Genomic DNA, 25,942 nt, shown 5'->3' with positions numbered 1-25,942 from the left:
TTCAGCTGAGCACAATCTTCCTGTGATTAAGAGACTAGTGTACTATCAGAGATCTGAAGGATCTCTAGCTTTTCATCTCCTGGACTGTATTCAAGTGACTAGGAAGTTAAATTAATAACCAAAAATCTTACTTCCCTGAAATAGATAAATTTAAGAACAGTTTTAATACCTTTTGAACAAAAGCTAACTTATGCATAGATGAGAGCACCTTGGAATATTATATTCACCATTCCATCCCATTGCAATTCTCTATTTATGGCAAAACATTTCCCCCAATTTCATAAATGAAATTGTTTTTCACATTACCCCATTTTGGTTCTCCCTTTATTCAACCATTTTCCTTCATCTAATCCAAGCTTTGGGTAACACAATCAATAAATATTTATTAGGTCCCTACCATGTGCTATATGTCAGATAGATAGATAGATTAGATAGGAAGGTAGGTAGGTAGATAAAACACTTGATGTCAGGCAGTTGTGCCAGGCTCTGGGGATCCAAAATCAAGCAAGCAAGATTGTTTCTATCCTTAAGGAGCTTCTATCTTAATAGAAGAAGACAATACAAAAAGGATACATATAGTGACAAAGTTTGGAAATGGTGGCCAGGAAATAACAGGGGGCCTAATTTTAGGCAAAATGCCACAAAAATCCATCTATCAGAGCCAGAGATTCCAGGGCAGAATACAAAGTTCTGGGGGAGGGGGATGAAAAGTTGAAATATAATGAAAATCAGGTGGAGGTTTGAAAGCAATGTTTGAAAAAGGTGCTGGGAGTATGAATATAACTATCCTGCCTGCTAGCTCAACATTCAGTTCTTTGGGGATGATGAAATTCCTGATTGATTCTGGCTTGACAAGTGTGACTTAGTATTGAAAAACAAAAGCATTTTGAGGCTAGGAAATTATTGACCTCTAAGAAGGACTTAACTTTTAATTTAATAATTTATTATTCCCCCAATTACATGTAAAAACAATTTTAATGTGTTATTTTTCAAATTGTGGGTTCCAAAATTCTCTCCCTTCCTTTCCACCCTTACCCCAATTGAGAAGACAAGCAATTTGACATGTTATATTTGTATAGTCATGCAAAACAGTTCCATGTATGTCATGCTATGAAAGAAAATAGACAGCACCCCCCACCACCACCAAAAAAAAAAAAAAAAAAAAAACCAACCCAACAACAAGAATAAAGAAAAAAAAAATATGTTTTGATCTATATTCAAGCTCTACCAGTTCTTTCTCTTTAAATAGAATCTTTCATTGTAAGTTCTTCAGAATTGTCTTGGATCATTGTATTGCTGAGAAAAATGGTCTTCACAGTATATAGCAGCATACAATTTTGTGTTATTGTGTATAATGTTCTTCTGGTTCTGCTCATTTCACTTTGCATCAATTCATGTAAAGGCTTAAATTTTAAAAGGGAGTGCCTATAAACCTTGTTTCTCTCCTTCTTTTGACCTGGAAAGTTAATGCTCCTACGAGGAATTTAGAGGAGAAACCATCCTTCTCCCTATTCCGGCAGCACTGCAACTCTTCTCACGTGAGCAGCCAGATGTCATTCAATTATGCAAGCTGAGGGTTGGTTTTGGAGCCCTGGACTGACTTTTCCTTTTTTTGTTTCCTTTCCTGAATATAGATCATTGAACAGCAATCCCAGGTTAAGTATGTCCAGTCTTGGAAGCAACTTTGTGAGGTTGAGGTGTTCAGAAGTGTCAGGTCCTCAGTCAGAGTTGACTAGCTTCAGGAGTTCAATATCAAACTAGGTAACATCAAAAAGAGCAATTGCTCAAGTCCTGGACTTGAACCTAGAGAGAGTCATTTAGGGAAGAATTGGAGTGAAATGTAACATTGCCTATTCAGCAATTCCACAAACTGCTTCATGTTCTAATATTGCAATCTCAACCTCCTACTATAACAGTAATTATTTGCTGCATGTTTATGTTTCTATCAATATGTACTTGTAAGAACCTTTTGTACGGAGGAAATAAATACCTGTCCCATAACTGATTTATATTGTGCACAGAGTACCATTTTACTCTCATTTGGCGAGATCTTAGATGTGAGGAAAATTTAAGTTTTAAGAAATTTCTTCTCAGGACACCACAGTGGGGATATAACTAAACAAAAATGGGTAGAAATGGTCAGACTCCCCTTGAACTCAACCCAAGCCAGACCACAGACTTAATAGGAAAGTAGAGGGTGCACCCTCCTTGAACATGACAGTGTTTTTTAAATTATTACACTATATTTAACATGTATCTATGTAACCTGGGAAAATCGAAATTATAAGAAGTTGTGCTCATTTCAGCACAGGACAGATGCTTTGTTTAATATGAGATTTATGTATTTATAATGCTAATCTTTCATTTTGGGGCATTCATTTTTATTTTGAGTTCCAAATTTTCTTCCTCCTTCCTGTCCCTCCCCCAATCCATTGAGAAGACAAGCAATATGATACTTAATTATGGATGTGGAATCATGGAAACATATTTCCATAGTAGTCATGTTGCCAAAAAAAAAAAAAAAAAAAAAGTGAGGAAAAAAAACAAGCTTCTCTCAGTTCATCAGTTCTCTCTCTGAAAGTAGATAACTTTTTTTTTTTTTATCATGGGTCTTTGAAATTGGGGTGGATCATTGTATTGATCAGAGTACTTAAGTCTTTCACAGTTGATTATTGCTACAACAATACTGTTTCTGTGTTACAATGTTCTCCTAGTTCTGTTCATTTCACTTTGCATCAGGTTATCAGCTTAGAATCTTTCCAGGTTTTTTGTAAACCATTTCCTTCCATCATTTCTTATAATGTAATTATATTTTATCACAATCATATATTATGACTTGTCAAACTTGTATTTTTAATATTTTGATAACTGTATTTCAATATAATTGTCTTCCTTTGAAATCCAATGTATTTTATAGCATTATGTGTCAGTTGATTTTTTACTGAACTGATCTTTCTTTCTTTTTATCTTTATTTACCATGGAAGGCTGGCTGGGTAGGGTAATAGAAGAATGATGAAAAGTTATACCAGATGATACACAAAGTGAATGCATTTAAAAAACATTTATTCTGAGAATCACCATATTGCCAAAGGGGTCCATGAAAAACAAATAAACATAAAGATTAAGTACTCTTGGTACAGGGGAAGGCTTACTTTTCTGGGCATAACAATTTTTTCTTCCTAATATTCCCATCAGGTTCAACTGATGGAGATACTTCTGTCATATCTAGATGCCCTGTATTATTTTCTTTATTAACATGAGAAATACGAAATAGAAAAGGGTTCATGATTTAGACATGAGTGATACTATAAGCAAATTAGAAGATAGTCTATCTCTCAGATCTATGGAAAAGGAATGAATTTGTGGCCAAACAAGAGCTAGAATACATTATGGAATGAAAATGGCTAATTTTTATTATATCAAGTTAAAAAGATTTTATGCAAGCAAACAAAACCAATGCAGACAAAATTAGAAGGGAAACATTAAACTGGGGGGAAAATTTACATCCAAGATTTCTGATAAAGGCCTCATTTCTAAAATATATAGAGAATTGACTCAAATTTATAAGAATATAAGCCATTCTCCAATTGATAAGTTGCCAAAGAATATGAACAGACAATTTTCAGATGAAGAAATTAAATTCTAGTTATATGAAAAGGTGCTCTAAATCACTATTGATCAGAGAAATGCAAATTAAGACATTCTGAAGTACCATTACACATCTCTTAGATTGGCTAAGATGTAAGGAAAAGATAATGATGAATGCTGGAGAAGGATGTGGGAAAATTGACACACTAATACATTGTTGGTGGAGTTGTGAACTGATCCAACTATTCTGGAGAGCAAAATGCAACTGTGCCCAAAGGGCTATCAAACTGTGCATACCCTTTCATCTAGCAGTGTCTCTATTGGGACTGTATCCCAAAGAGATTATAAAAAAGGGGAAAGGATCCAAATGTGCAAAAGTATTTGTGGCAGCCTTTTTTGGAGTGGCAAGGAATTGGAAACTGAGTAGATGCCCATCAGTTGGAGAATGGCTGAATAAGTTATGGTATATAAATGTTATGGAATATTTTTGTTCTATGAGAAACTATCAGCAAGATGATTTCAAGAAAGGTTTGGAGAGACTTAAATGAACTGATGCTATAAGTGAAGTGAGTGGCAACAACAAAATTATACAATGATCAGTTCTGATGGATGTGGCTCTTTTCAACAATGAAGTGATTCAGACCAGTTCTAATGGTCTTAGGATGAAGAGAGCCATTTACACCCTGAAAACTGTGGGTACTGAGTGTGGATCACAACATAACATTTTCACTTTCTTTGTTTTTGTTTGCCTGCATTTTTTTTCTTTCTCATTTTTTCCCTTTTTGATCTGATTTTTCTTGTGCAGCATGATAAATGTGGAAATATGTATAGAAAAATTGTACATGTTTAATATATATTGGATTACTTGCTGTTCAGGGGAGGGGAATGGGAGAAGGGAGGGAGGGAGAAAAAATTTGGAACACAAGGTTTTGCAAGGGTGAATGTTGAAAACCATGCATATGTTTTGAAAATAAAAGTTTTTAAAAAGAGTGGGAAACACATGCTCTATCATCATTCAATTGCACTCATTCAACCAGCATTTTTTAATCAATTCCTATAAACAGAGCACTATTCTAGGTACAAAACTTGGATAAGAAATCACTTCTGTCCTAACAGATTTTATAGTTTCATAGGATGGGCATCAATCATTAGGCTAATCAATATTTGTTTTGCCAGATTAGAAGTGTTCACCCCACTTGCATTTCTGTATAGATGGGGATGGATCAGGCGCTTCTGTAGTCTCCACAGACTGTTTGAGTAGGAAGGAGCTCTGCCATTGGCAGAATGTACCTCACCCATGATATTGTATAACCACATCAATCTTTTCAAGGACTGCACAGTCTTCCCTTTGTCGTGCATAAACTGGTATTCAGACACTGTTCTTTTCCTGTTGAGAAAGAAACACAAAGAGTCATTGGATATGAGTAGGATCTGAGCAGGTAATTGAGTGGTATTGTTTAGGCACTACTATTGATAATAACGAATGAAAAGTTCATTGGATTAAGTGCTAGAGAAAATAAATAGTAATTCATATCTAGAGATGACAAGTATTTATTAAGCACCTGCTTTGTACCAGGCACTGTCCTAAGTACTCTTTACAATTATTATCTCATTTGATCCTCTCAGCAATACTAGAAGGTTGGTGCAGTTATCCACATTTTACAGCTGAGGAAATTGAGGTAGGTATAAGTTAAATGACTTGGTCAAGGTCATACATCCAGATTTTAACTCATATTCTCCTGACTTCAAGCCCACCATTCTATACACTATACCAACTAGCTACCTCTGATCTATATGATGCTTTAAAAATGATAAATTGCTTCATTCGTTCATTTAAAAGCATTAAGAACTTGATGTTTTATGGACTAAAGAAGGTACACATTTTAAATAAATCTCAGCTCCTACACATAGACAACTCTTCTCCAATTTATAATCTTAGGAAATGATTGCACCACCAAAGGTTTATTTAAAGATAGTCCAGATTTCTATAACCAGTATATAACACAAAGCTGAACTTGAATACAGATCTTCCTGACCCCAGATTGGTTTTCAGTGTCACAGCTGGTACTTCTCTGATGAAAAATAACTACATAAGCCTTAACATTTGGAAAGGTAAAAAAAAAAGTCTAAATTGTAAACATCACTTTATTTTTCCCAATTATATGTGAAGACAATTTGTGACACAACTTTAAAAAAACATTGAAGTTCCAAATTCTCTTCCTCTATCTTCTCCTCCCCTAAGATAGTAAGCAATTTGATATGAATTATATATGTGGGATCATGTACAACATATTTCCTGATTAGTCAAAAGTTTAAAAAAAATTATTTATGGCAGTTTCTAGAATATTTTTTTCTAAATTAAACTTTTTCTTTAAAAAAAAAAAAATAGGTCAACAAATATATCTGATAGCAGCCACAGCTAGGGCAGCTAAGTGGCCAGTGAATAAAGTGCCAGACTTGGGGTTAGGAAGCTCATCTTTCTGAGTTTAATTCTGGCTTCAGACAATTAGTAGCTGTGTGATTCTGGATAAGTAAATCACTTAACCCTGTTTGCCTCAGTTCCTCATCTGTAATATGAGCTGGAGAAGGAAGTGCCAAACCACTCCAGTCTCTTTGTCAAGAAAACCTCAAATAGGGTCATGAAGAGTCAGACACAACCAAAAAACAATTGAATGATAACAGTGGCCACCTCTTCTTAGTAGTCCTCTCCTCATTTGCCTAAAGGAAAGAGGTATATTTCATTACCAGTTCTCTAAAACCCTTAATAGTTTTTCAGTTGCTCAGACTTTATCTTTCTTTTAGTAATATTTTCATTTACATTGTATACATTGTTCTTTAGGTTCTGTTTATTTCACTCTACATTTCTTCATACATATATTTTCATATTTCTCTGAATTCCTCATTTGTCATTTCTTTTTGCAAAACAATATGCTATTCCATTCACATATTCATCTTTTCAACTATTTTCGAATCTTTGAGTACCCACTTGGATTTCAATTCTTTGCTCCTCTCTAAAATGTTGCTTTGAATATTTTGGTATTGTAAGGTATATTGTAAAGATATGTGTGTTCACTTGGGTAGTTTAAATCAAGGTTTCTTAAACTTTTTCTACTCTTAACCCCTTTTCATCTGAGAAATTTCATGATCCCAAGAATACAGGTATATAAAATAGGTATGCAAATTAAACATTTACTGATAACAAGTTGTAATTTTGCAATCTCCACATTCAGTTACAAAACCTCATATGGGGTTGAGAACCACAGTTTTAAGAAGATTGGAGTAGACTGCTTCTCCTGGGAGGCACTGATAGCTGTGATCTGAGATTTGGACTACTAAAAAGGAGAAGAATTGGCACAATGAGGAGGGAGGAACAAGTAAGTCCCCCGGAGTATAGCTAAGGAAGGTATTTATTCTTCAACTTCTGAGGAAGCAACAAGTGCCACAGTGCAAGTGCTCACAAAGTGGTCAGAAAAAAAAACGAAACTCTTAAGAATCTAAGATACTTAGTATATCTATTAAGAACTTTAGAACTGATTGTATGACATGGGAGACACTGATTTAGGAGCATTCAGGATAGGTGTGCCCTCATCAGAGAAGGTGCTGGGCGCTGTGAGCAAAGCAAAATTGAATTAGCCCAAAAGAAACACGAGATGAAAATTAGAGATGCTACCCCAAAAGTTCATAGGGACTATTTGTGTCCAACTGGTGGCAGAACATTCCAAGCTCATATTGGTCTGATCAACCACACTATAATTTGACTCTAACATAGTGATGTCATTTTGTTCCTCTTTGAGACTTCAAGAAATGAAAGACAACAACCAACCAGGAGAACAATTGATTCAAAATAAAAGGCTACTTTTCTGTTCAAACTTAAGGGGCTGGGAGAGTGGAGGCTTGCTTCAGGCTTATACCTCTAGGCTTCCCATCAAACACAGTGTCCAAAGTCTGTTTATCTGTCTCTCTCCATGCATCTGGCATATAAATATAATGGAATATTATTGTTCTATAAGAAATTATCAGCAGGCTGATTTCAGAAAAGCCTGGAAAGACTTAAATGAATTGATGCTAAGTGAAATGAATAGAACCAGGAGATCATTGTACACAAGATTATGTGATGATCAACTGGGATTGACTTGGCTCTTTTCAGCATTGTGCTGATTCAAAGAAATTCCAATAGACTTATGATGGAGGGTGCCATCCTCAACTGTAATGAGCCAGAACTCTGGAGAAGCACACTTGAAACAAGGTGTTAACTCAGAGGAATTGATAAGACAATGGTGATCTAGTTTATCATGGTGATTGATAGTTCTCTAGTTCAGTACATGTACTTAGTACTTAATATAGTTCTTCAAGATTGACACCTATTCTAACAAGATTCACACCTACAATGATGTAATTATAATAGCGTGTATAACAGCTGACAAGGACCATCTTGGTGGTTGGCCTGTCCTCCTCCTGCATTTCCTTCACTGAGACTAAGGCTGGGCTGAAGGGCCTCCAGAAAGCTAGCCCCAGCCCCAGTCAAGGAAACAAGACTGTGAAGGAGACAATAAAGAATTTTGAACTTTTTCCCTGGATTATTTTCGTGGTAATTACTTTGCTGAAATAAAGGCTGGTCCAAAGACCTCCAGAAAACCAACCAGAACATTACACTCAGCCAGAGAGAGAACTATGGAGACTGAATATGGATCAAAGTATAGTATTTTCAACTTTTGTTGTTGTTGTTGTTTGTTTGCTTACTTGTTTTTTCCCCTTTCTCGTGTTTTTTTTTTCTCCTTTTGATCTGATTTTTTTTTTTTTTTGCTCAACATAATGAATATGGAAATATATTTAAAAGAATTGCACGTTTAACCTACATCAGATTGCCTGCTGTCAGAGTAGAGGAGAAGGGGAAGGAGAGGGAGAAAAATTTGGAACACAAGATTTTGCAAAGGTGAATGTTGAAAACTTATCTTTGCATGTATTTGGAAAAATAAAATACTATTCAAAGAAAAAAATTATTATACAATAATATTCCATTATGTTCATATACCAGATGCATGGAGAGAGACAGATAAACAGACTTTGGACACTGTGTTTGATGAGAAGCCTAAAAGTATAAGCCCGAAAAAAAATAATTATACATTGTGTGTGTGTGTGTGTGTGTATTACATTTGGGTGTATAATTTATGCTTTCACAGGCATATTTTCCTGTGAAATTACTTGCTCAAAGCACTTTCACTATAGGTGACCATTTTTAGGATTTCAAACTTGAGTTGAAGAGCAAACAAATGTTCTTTGGAGATCTAGCTTGAAATCAACTTAGTTAATCTCTATTTTTTAGTCAATGGGAGTAAAGGAAGATTGGGACAGATGAGCTTGAATAATTCTTCCTACCTACTTATCTTACCTGTTCTAAAGTATAGCTATCAGAAGGGAAAAGGGAGGAAGTTTGGCAAGTAATTATAGTGTCCATTGGAAAGAGACAGAGAGATCTATAATTTCTTAGGGAAAAGAGTTGGGAAAGTAAGCCAAAGAACAAAAAATAAAAATTAACTTAAGAACAAGAAGTAAACAGGAGAAATTGCTCACTGACATCATCCTGTTTGGAAGAGAGCCATCTTTCAGGAAGAGCAACATGCTGAGCCTCCCTACTAGTCTTAGGAATGTTATTTGGTTTTCTGGGTTAGGGAGATGGGGGTGGAGAAAGGGTAAGAAACCCAGGATGAATCATAAGACTTCCCTGTAGTTCCTCTAGGACTTTCTGAAGCATTTCTCCTTACCCCCTCCCCCACACAAGTATTCAGAGACCTCTCAATAATAACTTGACAGCTGTTACCATTACTCACCTACGGGTTTCCTTATAATTCCAGGAAGATACTAAGTGGTATGGCCAACTATTCAAGATGAAATCCCCTTACACCAAATACAGTAGAATCATGTTAGAGCAATTTTGTCAAGGGGATAATCCTACTTTTATAGGCTTTTGAAGTTACAGTGAGAGAACACAATATATTGTTCTGAATGGAAAGACATCATTGTACTATAATAGTACTATAATAGAAAGGAATAGCAAGAAAGACACCAAAGTAAAAGAATAAAAATTCCCACAAGGAAAAGTATCTCAGAGAGAAGGAAAGTCATGAAAATCAGACATGAGTAAACAAAAAGACTCTAATACAATAAATATTGGACAAATAGGTGGTGCCATAGAGCATAGAACACAGGGCCTGGAGTCAGGAAGACTCCTCTTCCTGAGTTCAGATTCAACCTCATACACTTATTAGCTGTAGGATCCTAAGCAAGTCACTTAACTCTGTTTACCTCAGTTTCCAAATCTAGAAAATGAACTGGAGGAGGAAATGACAAATCACTATTGTATCTCTGCCAGGAAAACCCCAAATGTTGGGTCATGGAAAGTCAGATACAATTGAAACAACTGAACAACAACAACATGGGGTAAAAGAAACTATAGAACAACACAAAAAGAAAAATATCCTAAAAGCAAAAATGGATTTAATATAACATTTTTCAAAATGTCTAATAGGCTCAATAGGAGAAATTCAGGAATTTTTGACATCTTTAAGAATGGAATTTAAATCAATGAATGAACAGCAATGATACTTGAATAAGGAAACTCAACAGTCTGGAAAATTCAACAGTGATCTTTAACAAGAGAAATTATGAATAATAGAATGATTCTATTGGATCTGAGATGAGGAGGGAGAACTTTCCAGGCAAGGGGGACAGCCAAAAACTGTCCAGAGCTGAGAGAGAATCATGTTTGTGGAACATCCAGGAGGGAAGTGTTAATGAATAGAGAGTAGGTAGCAGGGAATAAGGTGTAAGAAGACTGGAAAAACAGGAGAAAATCAAATCATAAAAAGCTTTAAATAACAAACACAGCATTTTGCTCTGAGCTAATAAGAAGCCACTGTAGGCTTAGGAGAGTGACAATGGTTAGACTGGCACTTTAAGAAATTCACTTTGGTGGCTAAATGGAATATGGATTGAAGTGGGGAGAGACTTGAAGGAGGCAGATGACCAGCAATATTGCAATTGTCCAGGTTAAAATCAAGAAATAAAGAATTTAGAAGCCCAAGAAACAAAAATTTGAGTCACATTTCAAGGAAATGCACAACAAAATTTCCAGAGGTTTTACAGAAGATGGTTAGAAAATTAACAGAAAACACAGGATTCCAACAGAAATGAGCTTCAAATTCAACTAACTCAGAAATATAGAGGATATTTCAAGTAACCTAGAACAAATCAAATAGCAACAAAAACAAAAACAAAAAACCCAGAAACAAAACTAAGGAAAAGCTCCTCATCAATTTGAATTATACTTAAATTCCAATCCAGACAAGAGATGAAAGGATATGGAATACAATATATTAAAAAGTGAAGGAAATTATTCTGATACCCTAAATTGTATATCTAGCAGAACTAAACCTTTTAGTGCACTCGAGGCCTTCCAAATATTTTCAAGGAAGAGGCTAGATTTAGCTTAGGCTTTTGCCAGGTACTAAAAGAAGAATTTTAAAGAGATAAAGTAGAGAGAAAAAGAGACAAAGAGAAATCATGCAGAAATAAGTGGAACTGGTTAATGAGGTCCAGCCCTGGATAACATGAGCAGTAGACTCAGCCTGTCACTAATCCACATAAGAGAGTTTAGTGGACTTAGTCCTAAAAGTGAGTAATATCATGTAATGGAGGGTCCCTGCTGCTGGATTCAGACCATGTGTAGGTATGCTATGAATATTTCTTATCTGTTCATTACATGACGAAGAAAATCTCTTTATCTGGTTGCTAAAAGTGTACTTTTACTACCATAACTGGTAGGCTAAAAATATACTCAAAGGTTCCAATGAAGACATTTGATTTTTTTTCCTCTAGGCTTGAGGTGGAAGTCAATCAATCCGTAAGTATTTATTAAATGTCCACTATGGGCTGGGCATTGTACTAAGCTCTGGAGATACAGAGAAGCAAAAGATAGCCCCTACTCTTGAGGACTGCCCACCACTTAATGGAAAAGATGATTTTTGGAGCTCTAGAGGGTCAGTGAAAATATGGTCTCCTAGGCAAGCCTCTGAATGAGACTACCTCTTCTTTGTGCCTTTTTTCCTTTGGGAAAAGGCTTTGTGAGAATCTAGTAATCAAATCTGAGAAAGAGTCTAGTAACTGAATCTGTAGAGTGACATGCTTGACCTAGTTCAGCAATGGATCAATCTTGCAGCCAAGATACAATGTCCTTCAAGCAAGGGAATAACAACCCTTACGTCACACTCAGAAGTAAACTCAGTAGTGGGATGAATGTTTATAGCTACTTCTATAAGACTGAACTGAATCTTCCTAAGAACCAAAGTTAGAGAGGGGAGGGTGTGCATTTTTGTACTTTGTGTCTTATAACTTTTCAGTAATCATTTCTTTCTAACAGTTAATTGATTCTAACTGGAAGTACCCCTAGAATCCTGAAGGGAAAATGTAGGCAGTAATAATCTGAATAACCCACCTTTCTAGGCTATATGTGGGTAGAAAGATTAAGTTCAGAGTCTCACAGTACAAACATTATGACAGATTTAAAGTAAGGTGATAAAATGATATCAGTATTCAATATAGATGCATTGAATGGAATAGCAGCTAAATATTTAAAGGAACTGTTAACTTCAATGCAAAAAGACTACATAGCAGCAAGGCATTGAAAAGAGGATAATTTAACTTTCCTGTATCAAAACTGGAACATTTTATTTTTATTTTTTATTTATTTATTTTTAATAGCTTTTTATTTACAAGTCATATGCATGGGTAATTTTACAGCATTGACAATTGCCAAACCTTTTATTCCAATTTTTCCCCTCCTTGCCCCTAGATGGCAGGATGACCAGTAGATGTTAAATATATTAAAGTATAAATTAGATACACAATATGTGACCAAACCGTTATTTTGCTGTACAAAAAGAACCGGACTCTGAAATATTGTACAATTAGCCTGTGAAGGAAATCCAAAGTGCAGGCAGGCAAAAATATAAGGATTGGGAATTCAATGTAATGGTTCTTAGTCATCTCCCAGAGTTCTTTCATTGGATGGAGCTGGTTCGGTTCATTACTGCTCTATTGGAACTGATTTAGTTCATCTCATTACTGAGGATGGCCAGGTCATCATATAGTATTGTTGTTGAAGTATATAATGATCTCGTGGCCCTGCTCATTCACTCAGCATCAGTTCATGTAAGTCTCTCCAGGTCTTTCCAAAATCATCCTGCTGGTCATTTTTTACTGAACAATAATATTCTATAATATTCATATACCACAATTTATTCAGCCATTCTCTAATTGATGGGCATCCACTCAGTTTCCAAAACTGGAACACTTTAACAGAACATGCAGGAAGTTTCAAGTTTCAAACTTAATATTTCTTACCCAACTCTGTGTGACCCCATTTTGGGGTTTTCTTGGCAAAGAGACTAGAGTAGTTTGCCATTTCTTTCTCTAGTTCATTTTACAAATGAGGAAACTGAGGCAGACAGGATGAAGTGACTTGCCCAGAGTCACACAACTATTAACTATCTTAGGGTGGATTTTAATTCCGGTCCTCCTAACTCCAAGTCTGGCGCTATATCCACTGTCACCTAGCTATTCCCTTAAGCTTAATAACGATAATGATGATGATAGTTAACCCTTACATAATGTCTACTATGTATCAGGCATGTACTGTGAGGCATAAAGAAAGGCAAAAACAGTCATTGCTCTCAAGAATCTCACAGTGTAATGGGGAGACAATATGCAAATAACTATGCATAATTAAGATATATAAGATAAATTGGAGGTAATCTCAGCAAGAGGGCCTTAGTGTTGGAGAGCTGAATTTTAGCTAATATTTGAAGGAGGCTGAGAGGTATTGTTCAGGACGAATACACCTACCCAAATTGACTACTCAGAGATCACTCATAAAAAAGCAGAATTATTTATTAGAATCTCGACAAGTGGGCCATCCCGGTCTGTGAGCTGAAGTTCACAGCAGGAGAGAGTCACTCCCTTGAGAGTGCTCACAGCTTTTATACATTTCAGACAAAGAACCCCCAAAATCCCACCTCTATATGGTGTGATTGGTCACATAAGTCTCTATTCCCCTTTAGTCAGTGGAATGCAGTAGATAAGGTAATGGATAGCTTTTCCGGCCATGTATCTTTCTTTGGACAATGTAATGTAGTCCAGGCCTTATCTAAAATCACATGACTCCAGAGAAGCCGAGGCTGAGGCCTTAAGGCTTCAATTAATTTAGCTAACAGTCTCTGATCAATTTGTGTTTGATCTGTAAGTTCTTTACCTTTTCCACGCAATATGACAAAGAGAAAGAGCATTTCAGAAATTGAGGACAACTGGTAAAAAGCCTGGAGTGAGGAGATTGAATGTTTTTCATAAGGAACAGGAAAAAGGTCAATGTTTTTGGAAAGATGAGTATGTGGAAGGAAGTAAGGTAGCAGGGAGTAAGACTGGAAAGATAGAAAGGAACCAGGTTAAAAGAAGCTTTAAAAATCAAACAGGATGTTATCATAGTTAATCCTGGTGGCTATAAGAAGCCATTGAATTTTATTGAAAGGTCAGAGAGTGATTCGATCAGATCTGTATTTTAGAAAAATCTCTTTGACAGATTAATGAAGGATAGACTAGATTGGGAAAAGGGTTGAGGCAGAGAGACCCACCATCGGATTGTTGCAAAAGTCCAGGCTTGAGGTGAAGAGAGCTTGCCCTGGAGGATATGAGCAAAAGAATTAGGTCTATTCGCTAAGTTATGAGTGGATCAAAGAACACAGTAGTACTATTTTTAAAGAAGAGAATGAATATAAAAATGATCAAAAATCAAAAATAAAGAGAAAATCACAATGAATAGAAGGAGGAAATGATCAAAACTCATAGATGACAACATCCTAACAAGATTGGTAGTTTAAATAAAATAGATGAATAGTTACAAAAATATTTATAAAACAAGAAAAAGAAAACCTAAAATAAGCCAATCTCAGAAAAAGAAACTAAATAACTAATTTAAATGAAATGGTGTGGGTATGTGGGTGTATAAGTTCCAAAGTCAGATAGATTAAAACATTTAAAAAATAAATAATCCCTGTCGTATATAAATGGTTTTCAAAAATAGATGCTTTGAAATAAATATGGTCCTAATATAAAAAGCAACAAAACTCATAGTAAATACAATAGAACATGTTAATGCTGCTTTGATAAATTTAATGTAGGTGGCATTCAGTTCTTCTGGTTCTGGGTAAATAAGGGAAGGATGTGATTGGATATACAATCATTCATCATCATTGTTTTTAAATTGTTTTGCTTAATGGTTTTGGAGATGGTAATGGTGGTGGTGCTCTGTTCCCCCCCTCCCCCAATTGGTGTTGCTCAAATAAGATAGAAAATTAACTATTCTTCTAACTCCTAGTCTTAAAGACTTGCCTGGAGTTTTGAGAGGATAGATGATTTATTCATGGCCACACAATTATAGCATATATCAGAAGGAGGACTTGAATCAGGTCCTCGTGGCTCCAAAGTCTGGCCTTCTATTTACCATTTATGTGCTCTGTAGGCTAAAATTTATATAATGATTTGCAAAACACATGCATATAGTTGGGTGGTTGTTGTCCTTTATTTCTTGACAAGGACCAAAATGGCATCACTATGTCAAGGTACAGTGTGTGTATCTGTGACTGATCAGACCTATACAAGTTTAGAATAGCACAAATAGTCCACCCAAATATTTTAAATGGAGATGCCACTTTTTTATTATGCTATATAATTTAATATACATTTTGTAATTTATAAATTTTATATATGTCAAATATATATGTATGTTTATATGTTAAATATTGTATTTATAAATGTATAATTTACAAATTTACAATTATGTTTTATATTTATAAAGCATATTTATATCATATGTTTTTATATGCTCTTTTACTTGCATTCTCACAACTGAATCTCACAACTCCATGAGAAAAGCAGCAAAATTATTAAAGTCCCACAACTTTGAAAGATTTAAGAACTCTAATCAAGCTAGTGACCCATCATCTCAACTCCAGAAAGCTGATAATGAAATTTATCCCATTGCTTGGCATTGAAATGTATATTTTTAGACATAGAAAAAAAAAGCCTTAATATCCCCAACTAGCAGATAATGAAATTAAATTTGGATGAGGAAATCAAAATCCAGAGGGATCAAGTGACTTATTTGATATCACAAAAATAGGATGTTATAGAATAGGGAAAGGAAGGAGAGGGAATAAGCATTTTTATAGAATCTGCTATATTCCAGATGGTACTAAATGCTTCACAGTTATTATGTCATTTGATCCTCACAATAATCCTAGGAGGCAGATGCTATAATTACTCATCTCCATTTTATAAATGAGGAAATTACAGCAAACAAAGGTAAAGTGACTGGCTCAGGGTCATATTTCTCAGTGTCTGAGGCAGGATTGGAACTCAAGTCTTCCTGACTCCAAGCCTAACATTCTATCTACTATACCACCCACCTATAAAACCAGTTTTATAGCCACCATTAGTTTTATTATTATTATTATCCTTATACATTCCTTTACATGAAAAGATTGTTTCATTCATTATATTTGTATCTTTAATGCCTAGCACAGGGCCTGGGACATACTAGGTATTTGATAATTGTTGTTGTTGATTAATAACCAAGAAGCAAGATGATATTCTGCCTTCAGTCTTTGTGAACTTGGTCAAGTCATTTAAATTTTCTTTCTTTTTAAATTTTTTTTTAAAAAATTTAAGTTATACATGTACATTCATTTTTTAAAACATATTTCCATATGAGTCAGGTTGGGAGAAAAAAATCAAAACAAAAGGAATAAACCATAAGAAAGAAAAAAGAAAAGAAAAGTGACTGTGTTGATTCACAGTCTCCATAGGTCTCTCTCTGGATGACGATAGTGTTTTCCATCCAAAGTTTATTGGGATTGCCTTGGATCTCTGAATTACTGAAAAGAACCAAGTCTCTCACAGTTGATCATCACACAATCTTGTTTTTGCTGTGTGAAATGTTTTCCTGGTTCTGCTTGCTTCACTCAGTTCATGTAAATCTTTTCAAGCTTTTCTATCATCAACCTGTTCCAAAACTTAGCAGTTTCTACATTAAAGGACTAGAAATCTTAGACTATAGATATAGATATAATATTCCAAAGATCAATGGAGCTAGGATTACAACCAAGAATCACCTACCCAGCAAAACTAAGTATAATCATTCTGGAGAAAAGGTGGATACTCAATGAAATAGAGGATTTTCAAGCACTGATGATGAAAAGACCAGAGCTGAATAGGATATCTAATTTTCAAATACAGGACTCTCCTAGGAGAAGGAGAAGGAGGTCATCAGAAAAATGATATGATATCATAAAGGACTCAATAAGATTTATCTCTTAACATTCCTACACGGGAGGATAATACTTGTAACTCATTTTAACTTTTTCATTATTATGGCAGTTAGAAGGAGTATATATAGGCACAGATGTGAGTTGAATATGAAAGGATAATGTCTTTTAAAAAAAAGAAATTAAGGGATGAGAGAGGAATGTACTTTCAGGAAGGGAAAGGGAAAGGCGGTGGAATGGTATAAATTATCTGCCATAAAAAGAGGCTTTTGCAGTGGAGGGGAAGAGGAAGAAGAGAGGGAAAGTGAGTAAACTTAACTCTCATCAGAATTAACTCAAAGAGGAAATAACATGTACATTCAATATGGGTATAGAAATCTATCTTTGGAAGAAATGGGAAATGGGATAAGGAAGAGCAGAAAGTGATGTAAAGGAGGGCATATTGGGGGAGGAAGTGATCAATAGCAAAATACTTAAGGAGGGATAGGATGAAAAAAGGAACAGAATAGAATAAATAGGAGGAAAAACAAATAGCAATAATAATTGTAAAAAGATTTTTGAAGCAAATTTATCTGATAGAGCCTCATTTCCCAAACACAAAGGGAGATGAATCAAATTTTTAAAAAATAAGAGCCATGCCCCAATAGAGAAAGAATCAAAAGATGTGAACTATAGCCAAAAGGATATAAAATCACGCATATCCTTTGGCCCACAATACCACTACTAGGCAATAATCCCAAAAGATATTAAAAAAAAAAAAAAGGAAAAGGTCCTTATATGTACAAAAAATATTTACAGCAGCTTTCAGGGCAAAAACTCTGGAAACTGAGGGTCTTCCCCTCAACTAGAGAATGGCTAAATAAGTTATGGGGTTATTATTGTTCTATGGGAAATGAATAGAATGCTCTCAGAAAAGCCTAGAAAACCCTACAAGAACTGAAGCAAAGTGAAATGTACTGTGTACAAAGTAATAGCAATGTTCTGGGATGATCAGCTGTGAATGACTTTGCTGTTCTCGGCAATACAATGATCCATGACTACTCTGAAGGACTTAAGAAGAAAAATCCTATCCATACCCAGAGAAAGAGCAGATTGTGTCTAAATACAATACTTATAAGGATACTTATTCTCTCTCTAATTTTTTTTCTAGTCCAATTTCCTTAGTTTTTATATTAAAAAGGTCTAGAAAAATGAAGTATTTTGTACAATTTCACATCAAAGGCAATGATTTTCCATAACTTTATTTTTCTTAAGGGTTTTTTTAAGGGTGGGAGAGATATGTTTTCTTTCACAATGTGATTTTTATGGAAATGCTTTGCATAACTTCATATGTGCCTTGTTAATGGGGGTTAGAGGTGGGGATAAGGGAGATAATATAGAAGTCAAAGTTTTAAAAATAAATGTAAAAATGTTTTAAATGTAATTAGAAAAATAAAAATATTAAAATAAAATAAAATCAGCCAGCTCACAATTCACATAAGTTTTCGATTCTTTAGGCAATTCTGTTAGGCAGACTTTAAGTTGCAAAAAAGGTATCCCCCTGCATTGATAAAAAAGAGTTTCCTTACTTCAGAGTTCCTTATACCAGTAAAAACATACCCAGTCCTTAGCCTTATCTTTTGACACAACAATTACTTCCCAATAAAAAGTCAGACAATTCTTTATATAGTATATTTCCTGATTGGGCAAGAGGGTTAAATAGGTGAGGAAACATCATCAATTATTAATAGAAAGGAAAAATGTATACTTTCTCTTTGGTGCCAATACTGAGAATTTTATCTAACATGAGATTTGCTGCTTCTCCTTATTTTTATTTGCACAATTGTAGTCATTATTTATAATGTTCTTTTGGCCCCCCTTTTTCTACTCTGAATCATTTTATAGGAGTCTTCCCATATTTTTCTGAATTTTTCCATATTTGTTATTCCTTAATGTGCTATAATATTCCATTATATTTGTTTATATAGTATGATTTATTCTCCAGTTGATGGGCACATATCATTTCCAGATTTTTATTATCACAAATAATGCTATCAACATTTTGTGTAGATGTATGTATGCATATTTATATATACATGTGTATGTATGTAAACAACTAGGGAGCATAGTGGATAGAACACCAAGCCTGGAGTCAGGAAGATTCATTGTGATTTCAAATCTGGCCTCAGATACTTCCTTAGCTGTGTGACCCTGGGCAAGTCACATGATCCTGTTTGCCTCAGTTTCCTCATCTGTAAAATAAGATGGAGAAGAAAATGACAAACCACTCCAGGATCTTTGCAAAGAAAGCTCCAAAATGGGATTATGAAGAGTCAGACATGACTTAATGATTGAACCAAAAAATATATGTATGTGTGCAGGGTTTTTTTGTCAATGTTAAAAACTGGTTTTCTGGGGAGAAAACTGTATGCAGGTCAGACTTTTAAATTTAATCTGAATTATTAACATTTCCTCCATAATTTTCTTAAGTCCAGACAATCAACAAAACAACAAATTAAGCTTTGATTTGTAGCATTTGGTGATTTCTAAGGTATAAATGCTCACATTGAAAATTTAACTATCAGTTCTTGTGAGCTGGTAATCCGTAACTCTAGCACACCCTTGTATGTATGTATTTTCTTGCTCTCAGTAATCTCCTTGGAAGGGAATAGTTTCACAAGTATAAATTCTGGGTCATGGGGTATTAACAATTTGGTAACCTTTCTTGCACAATTCCATATTGTTTTTCAAAATAGTTGAACTAATTTTCAATTCTGCCAGCAATGAATTACAGTGTCATGGCTAGTTTTTTGGTTCCTCCCAAAATCAGAAACCAAAAATATGGGTGTGCCTTAATTTAAGAAACACACACACACACACACACACACACACACACACACACACTGGAATTTACAAAACAAATAATTTAGGAAATGACTCTGTTACCAAATAAATTTTGTTTTATAAAAAAATTCACCAAGGAACTCTTTTAAAGAGTGAGCTCCAGTACTGCATTTCTCTCAAATTTAATTTACTTATAATTTTTTTAAAGAACTATTATATAAATCAAAAGTACAGGGGTAGCTAGATGACACAGTGAATAGAGTACCAGTCCTGAAGTCAGGATGACCTGTGTTCAAATCTGACCTCGGACACTTAACACTTCCTAGCTGTGTGATCTTGGGCAAGTCACTTAACCCCAATTGCCTCAGGGAAAAAAAATCAAAAGTATATGCAATTTGTTTTGTATCACAATGCATGGTGGGAGGAAAGATTCACAAACAGATAGAAATATGTTCTCCCCCAAACCACAAAGCAATTAAAATCAGTAATACTTTTTTTGAAGGGCTAGAATTGTAGATCATAAACAAATCACTTTATCTTTAAGCCTCAGATTCCTTTCCTTGAAGCATTTTTTTGTCATTGTCACTTTGTAATGACTTTTCTCCTTCTCAATCCCTCCCCATAGAACACCTTTTTGTAACAAAGGTGGAAAGTTAAGCAATACAAGTCAACAAGTCAACCATGTCTGAAAATGTATGCATCATTCTGACCCTATCATCCATCCTCTCTCTGATTGATGGTGGGAGGCCTGTTCTGAAATTACAGTGTGCCCCTGCATTGAGCAAAATTCTGAAAACTTTTCAAGTTGTTTTCCTTTGTGTTATTGTGATTATGATATAATTATTTTCTTGGTTTCACCTACTTTCTTGTATATCAGTTTACAAAAGTCTTCCCAAGTTTCTCAGGAAACTTTATATCCTTTGTTTCATAGTAGAATATAATTTATTCTTATAAAATGTGTTCAATTATTCTTCATCAATGGACACTACTCTCCTTCCAAATTTTTTTCTGTGACAAGTACTATACATATATTGAACCTTCCCATCTGTCTTCGACTGCCTTGAGTTACATGCATAGTTGTAGTATGGTTAGATTTCACAGTAAATATAAGGACAGTCTGAATTTCCCTCCTACCTTTAGAGATTAATGATGAATAAACCACTGGAAAATGTCACCATTTTGTAAGTGAACAACTTATATAGAACTGCTCTGTCCTCTTAAATGCTTTTAGATTTAAATTAGCTACCTTTTAATTTGACCATTTCTTTTTTTTCTTCTTTCTATCACTTTTGTGCTTTTTAAGCCCTGGACATAGTCAGGAAGCCTAAATTCTATTCTATTTGATTTAATTCAAGCACTTGCCGTGCAGAATACATTGTGTTAGGGGGTTGAAAGGTAGGATAAGATTCAGTTCCTGCCTTCATGGAGCTGCCAATCTGGTAAGCAGAGAAAATCCCAACACAGACCATTGGAAAACATAAGAATATATTAGAAAAGTGCATTAGGGAATTAGAAAACTAAGATGTGTGAGATGTTCTAGATTTCTCTGCCCCTCTTGCTTTGATTCTCTCAAAACTCTCCCTCTTATTTTAAAGAAGGGACTTGTATGTGCAAGAATGTTTGTGGCAGCCCTCTTTGTAGTGGCCAGAAACTGGAAACTGAGTGGATGCCCATCAATTGGAGAATGGCTGAATAAATGGTGGTATATGAATGTTATGGAATATTATTGTTCTGTAAGAAATGACCAACAGGATGATTTCAGAAAGGCTTGAAGAGACTTACATGAACTGATGTTCAGTGAAATGAGCAGGACCAGGAGATCATTATATACTTCAACAATAATACTATATGATGATCAATTCTGATGGACGTGGCCCTCTTCAACAATGAGATGAACCAAATCAGTTCCAATAGAGCAGTAATGAACTGAACCAGTTACGCCCAGCAAAAGAACTCTGGGAGATGACTATGAACCACTACATAGAATTCCCAATCTCTCTATTTTTGTCTGCCTGCATCTTTTTTATTTCCTTGACAGGCTAACTGTACAATATTTCAAAGTCCGATTCTTTTTGTACAGCAAAATAACTGTATGGACGTGTATGCATGTATTGTATTTGACTTATAAGTTAACATATTTGTCAACCTGCCATCATCTGGGGGAGGGGGTAGAGGGAAGGAGGGGAAAAATTGGAACAAAAGGTTTTGCAACTGTCAATGCTGAAAAATTACCCATGCATGTATCTTGTAAATTAAAAGCTATATAATAAAAAAATACAAAAAAATTCTCCCTCTTTCCTCCATTTATTAAAAAAATCATAATATCATAGAGTTAGTGATGAAAGAAACCTTAAAGGTCATTGAACCTAATCCCTTCATTTTACAGAGGAGGAAACTGAAATCCATATTGGTTTAGGAACTTTCCCCAAGAGAACACAGGTATTAACTAGAAGAGTCAAGATTTGATGATCTGGTCCTTAGCCCCCAAATCTTTCTCATTTTCTATCATACCCTACTGTCTCAAGTCTCTACCAATTCTAGCATTATATTTCTAAGAATCAATATTCTTCTATTCTTCCTTGGTCCAAAAACACACACTCACTCATACACACACACACACACACACACACACACACACACACATATGCTGAGATTTCAGTATCTTTTTCTCAGATTTCTAATTCTTGCCAGTGTCCTTTTCTTTGATATCATTGATCTGCCTAAATTATTTGCTGTATAGCACAATAGACAAAAAATACCCTGAAATCAAATCTGAAACCAAAATCTTACGATACATACCAGCCTTAGGATCATGGGCAAGTCATAACCTCTAAGAGACTCTAAATAACTTCTATATGTATAAGATTCAAAGAAGTTGCTACTATGCAATCAGTGGAGATGCTTTTCATGCTGGGAATTCCTTGCATCAATAAAATCAAGAGTTCTAACCAAATAATAATAATTTAATAGGCAGCATAAAAGCTAGTAAGTCAATTAAAGAAAAAAAAAGAATGAACTTGACAGAGAACCCCACTCATTTATAACTGAAACTATCAATTAGCAAAAATTTTTCTTACTTTTGAGCTTCATGAGATATATCCAAACAAGCACAGACAAAGATAATTAGAAATATAATAGTCTTTAGAGATCTCTGAGGCATCAGCATTTTGAGGTATCTTGAAACCTGCTGAAGAAAATAATATGAAAGCAGCTGAATAGCAAAATCTTATCATCTTTCTGTTAGTCAAGCATGCAGAATTTCATCTGCAATATTATATTTTGGGGGAAGGAAAATGTAAATTTTCTATTATAATGTAGTTGTCAAGGTGATGGCATAGTTAAATTAAGCCCACACTGCACCTAAATTCAGTTAACCATTAATTATCTGCATGTCTCTAAGTATCCATAAACGGTTGAATTTTTTTTCTGGCTGAGATCTCTAAATCTATTAGAAAAACATATCAAATACAATAACATATAATATCAGTAAAAAATAAAAATGAAAACTCATGGATAATCAGAAAAGGAAATTCCTAAAATAGAATGATCATCCCTATGTAAATCTGGATGGAGGCATTTGTTTTTAGAAGGCACAGATCTAATTTGGGAAGATTAACTTAAGGTGCACATGCCAAGATCACATTAAGTCACTTATTGGCAAATACTCACTGTTGATCCTTATGACTCCTTGCTAATAAAGCTCATCTGGCTGGTAGAGCTAAAAGGAAGTACAAATGGTCCAGGTTTTCTGTGGGTGTTTTGCAGTATCTGATACCCACTTAGAAATTCTACCTCAATAGGCTGACTAGCTCTTCCAATGACTAAGGATTTTACTTTCCTACCAGAATGGATACAAATCATATAGGCATTACTGACTATCCAGACTCAAATATGCATTAGGGTCTGTCTTTTGGGGAATGATTAAGAAATAGACATCCAAAGGTCCTAGAAAGAAGGTAACAACAGGAATCCTAAATGTTTTATAAACATTTTCTCATTTAATCTTAGGGGTAAGTGCTATTATTATCTCCATTTTACAGTTGAGGAGAGTGAGATAAAATGATTTTCCCAGGGTCACATAGCTAGTAAATGTTTGAGTTCATATTTGAACTCAAATCTTCTGGATTCTAGGTGGCTCAGTGGATAGAGGTCTAGGGTCAGGAAGACTTTATTTTTCTAAATTCAAATATGGTCTCAAATACTAGCTATGTGACTTTGGAAAAGACACTTAACCCTGTTTACCTCAGTCTCCTATCTGTAAAATGAGCTGGAGAAGGAAATGGCAAGACACTCCATTATTTTTGTCAAGAAAACTCCAAATAGGACTAGGAAGACTCAGACAGGACTGAACAACAGTTCCTGATTCTAGACCCAGGGCACCACCTAGTTGTCTCTATTAAGATAAAAGATAACTTACATGTACAGAAACAAAAAATGCATAGTTAATTGTCTGGCAAATTTTTCTTTACCACTCCCCAATATATTGTTGCTCAGCAAATGTCATTCTAGAGGACAGTTTGCCTCAGAGGCACTTTCCTACTTTCTCCCTTCAGGGGAATAGGTAGAAATGATTTTTCTTCATCACATATTTCTCTACCCATGGGAGGCAGCTTAGGGCAGGACTTCCTCTGGAGGACCTTCTATTATCCATTACCTCTCTTGTGGAAGATTGAGTTGAGGGGGAAAAAAAAAAGATTCTAGTGCAGAGTAATCTGTTAACTAGGAGAAAAAAGTAATTGACTTAAGAGGTTTTTTACTTTGCTTTGTTTTTATTCTAGGGCAAGAATCCCAGCTCCACAGGGCTTCCCTTCTCTGCCAAGTTAGAAAGATTAAAAATACAGATCATTAATTAAGTTCATAAAAGTGCTGAAACCCCAGGAAATTCTTATGATTACTAGGCTAGAAAAGAGGTTTTCCAGTCAGTTAAATTTTGTGCAATCAGTTTTTCATAGACTTCCCTCCCACCCCTAAACATACTCTGTAACAAAAACATCAATTCAGGATATAATAAAAATCATCTTTATCTAGAAATCCATAGGAGTTTAAAAAATATATTTATTTGAATATTTATTATAGTATTTTATTTTTCTATGCAAAGAAAACTTTTAACATTCACTTTTTCAAAACCTCTAAATTTTTCTCCCTCCTTCCCCTCTTCCCAAGACAGCAAGCTATCTAATATAAATTAAACATACACAATTCTTCTAAACATATTTCCATATTTGTGAAGCTGAGCAGATTAAAAGTTTAAAAAAAACTAGAAAAAATCAACCAAACAACAACAACAAAAAGTGAAAATACCATAATATTTTGATATATATTCAGTCCCCATAGTTCAACTCTTCGGAAGTGGATGGCACCCTCCAGCACAAGTAATTGGAATTGTCTTAAATCACTTCATTGTTGAAAAGAACCAAGTCCAATACAGTTGATCAAAACATAATCTTCTTATTACTACATACAATGTTCTTTTGGTTCTGTTCACTTCACTTAGCATCAGTTCATGTAAAACTTTCCAGGTGCTTTTCTGAAATCAGCCCATTCATCATTTCTTATAGAAAAATAATATTCCATTACATTCATATACCATAGTTTATTCAGCCATTGCCCACCTGAAGGATAGCCACTCAATTTCCAATTCCATGATACTACAAAAAAGGCTACTACAAAGATTTTTGCACATATGGGTCCTTTTCCCTCTTTTATGATTTCTTTGGAATGCAGACCCAGGAGAGACACAGCACAATCAAAGGATATATACACAGTTTGCTAGCCCTTTGGGCATAGTTTCAATTGTTCTCCAGAATGTGAGATGATTCACAACTCCACCAACAATGCATTAGTGAATCAGTTTTCCCATATACCCTGCAACATTCATCATTATCTGAAAGGTGGGAAGACCTCAAAGATGTCTTAATTTGCATAGAAATCTATTGTAAAAAAAAAAAAAAAAAAAAAAAAAAAAAAAAGATATAAAATGCCAGTAATCAGCTCATGCAATAGCAGAGAAACACTTAGTAATGAACCATACCACCAACAGCATATGGTTATAAAACAGAAGGAAGAAACAAAAATTGGAATATGTTCATCCTTGTGCCAGCTGTTTCTTTGAGTATCTATTCACTCACCTTGAGTAAGTACAGCCACTCCTTGCTAG

The 25,942-nt window shown here is 34.8% G+C and overlaps 1 long non-coding RNA gene across 1 annotated transcript; it reads right to left on the bottom strand.

Annotated features, from left to right (window-relative positions):
* Positions 1 to 1,194: 1,194 nt before the first annotated feature.
* Positions 1,195 to 23,613, bottom strand: LOC116423206. Its single transcript, XR_004233710.1, has 3 exons — positions 23,455 to 23,613; positions 4,885 to 4,976; positions 1,195 to 1,803 (listed from the first exon to the last, which is right to left on the bottom strand). It is a non-coding gene; the product is annotated as an uncharacterized LOC116423206 (long non-coding RNA).
* Positions 23,614 to 25,942: the final 2,329 nt, after the last annotated feature.

The sequence above is a fragment of the Sarcophilus harrisii genome, chromosome 4 (assembly GCF_902635505.1).
Source record: "Sarcophilus harrisii chromosome 4, mSarHar1.11, whole genome shotgun sequence".
NCBI lineage: Eukaryota > Metazoa > Chordata > Mammalia > Dasyuromorphia > Dasyuridae > Sarcophilus > Sarcophilus harrisii.
This window is presented reverse-complemented; position numbering and strand designations above follow the sequence as displayed.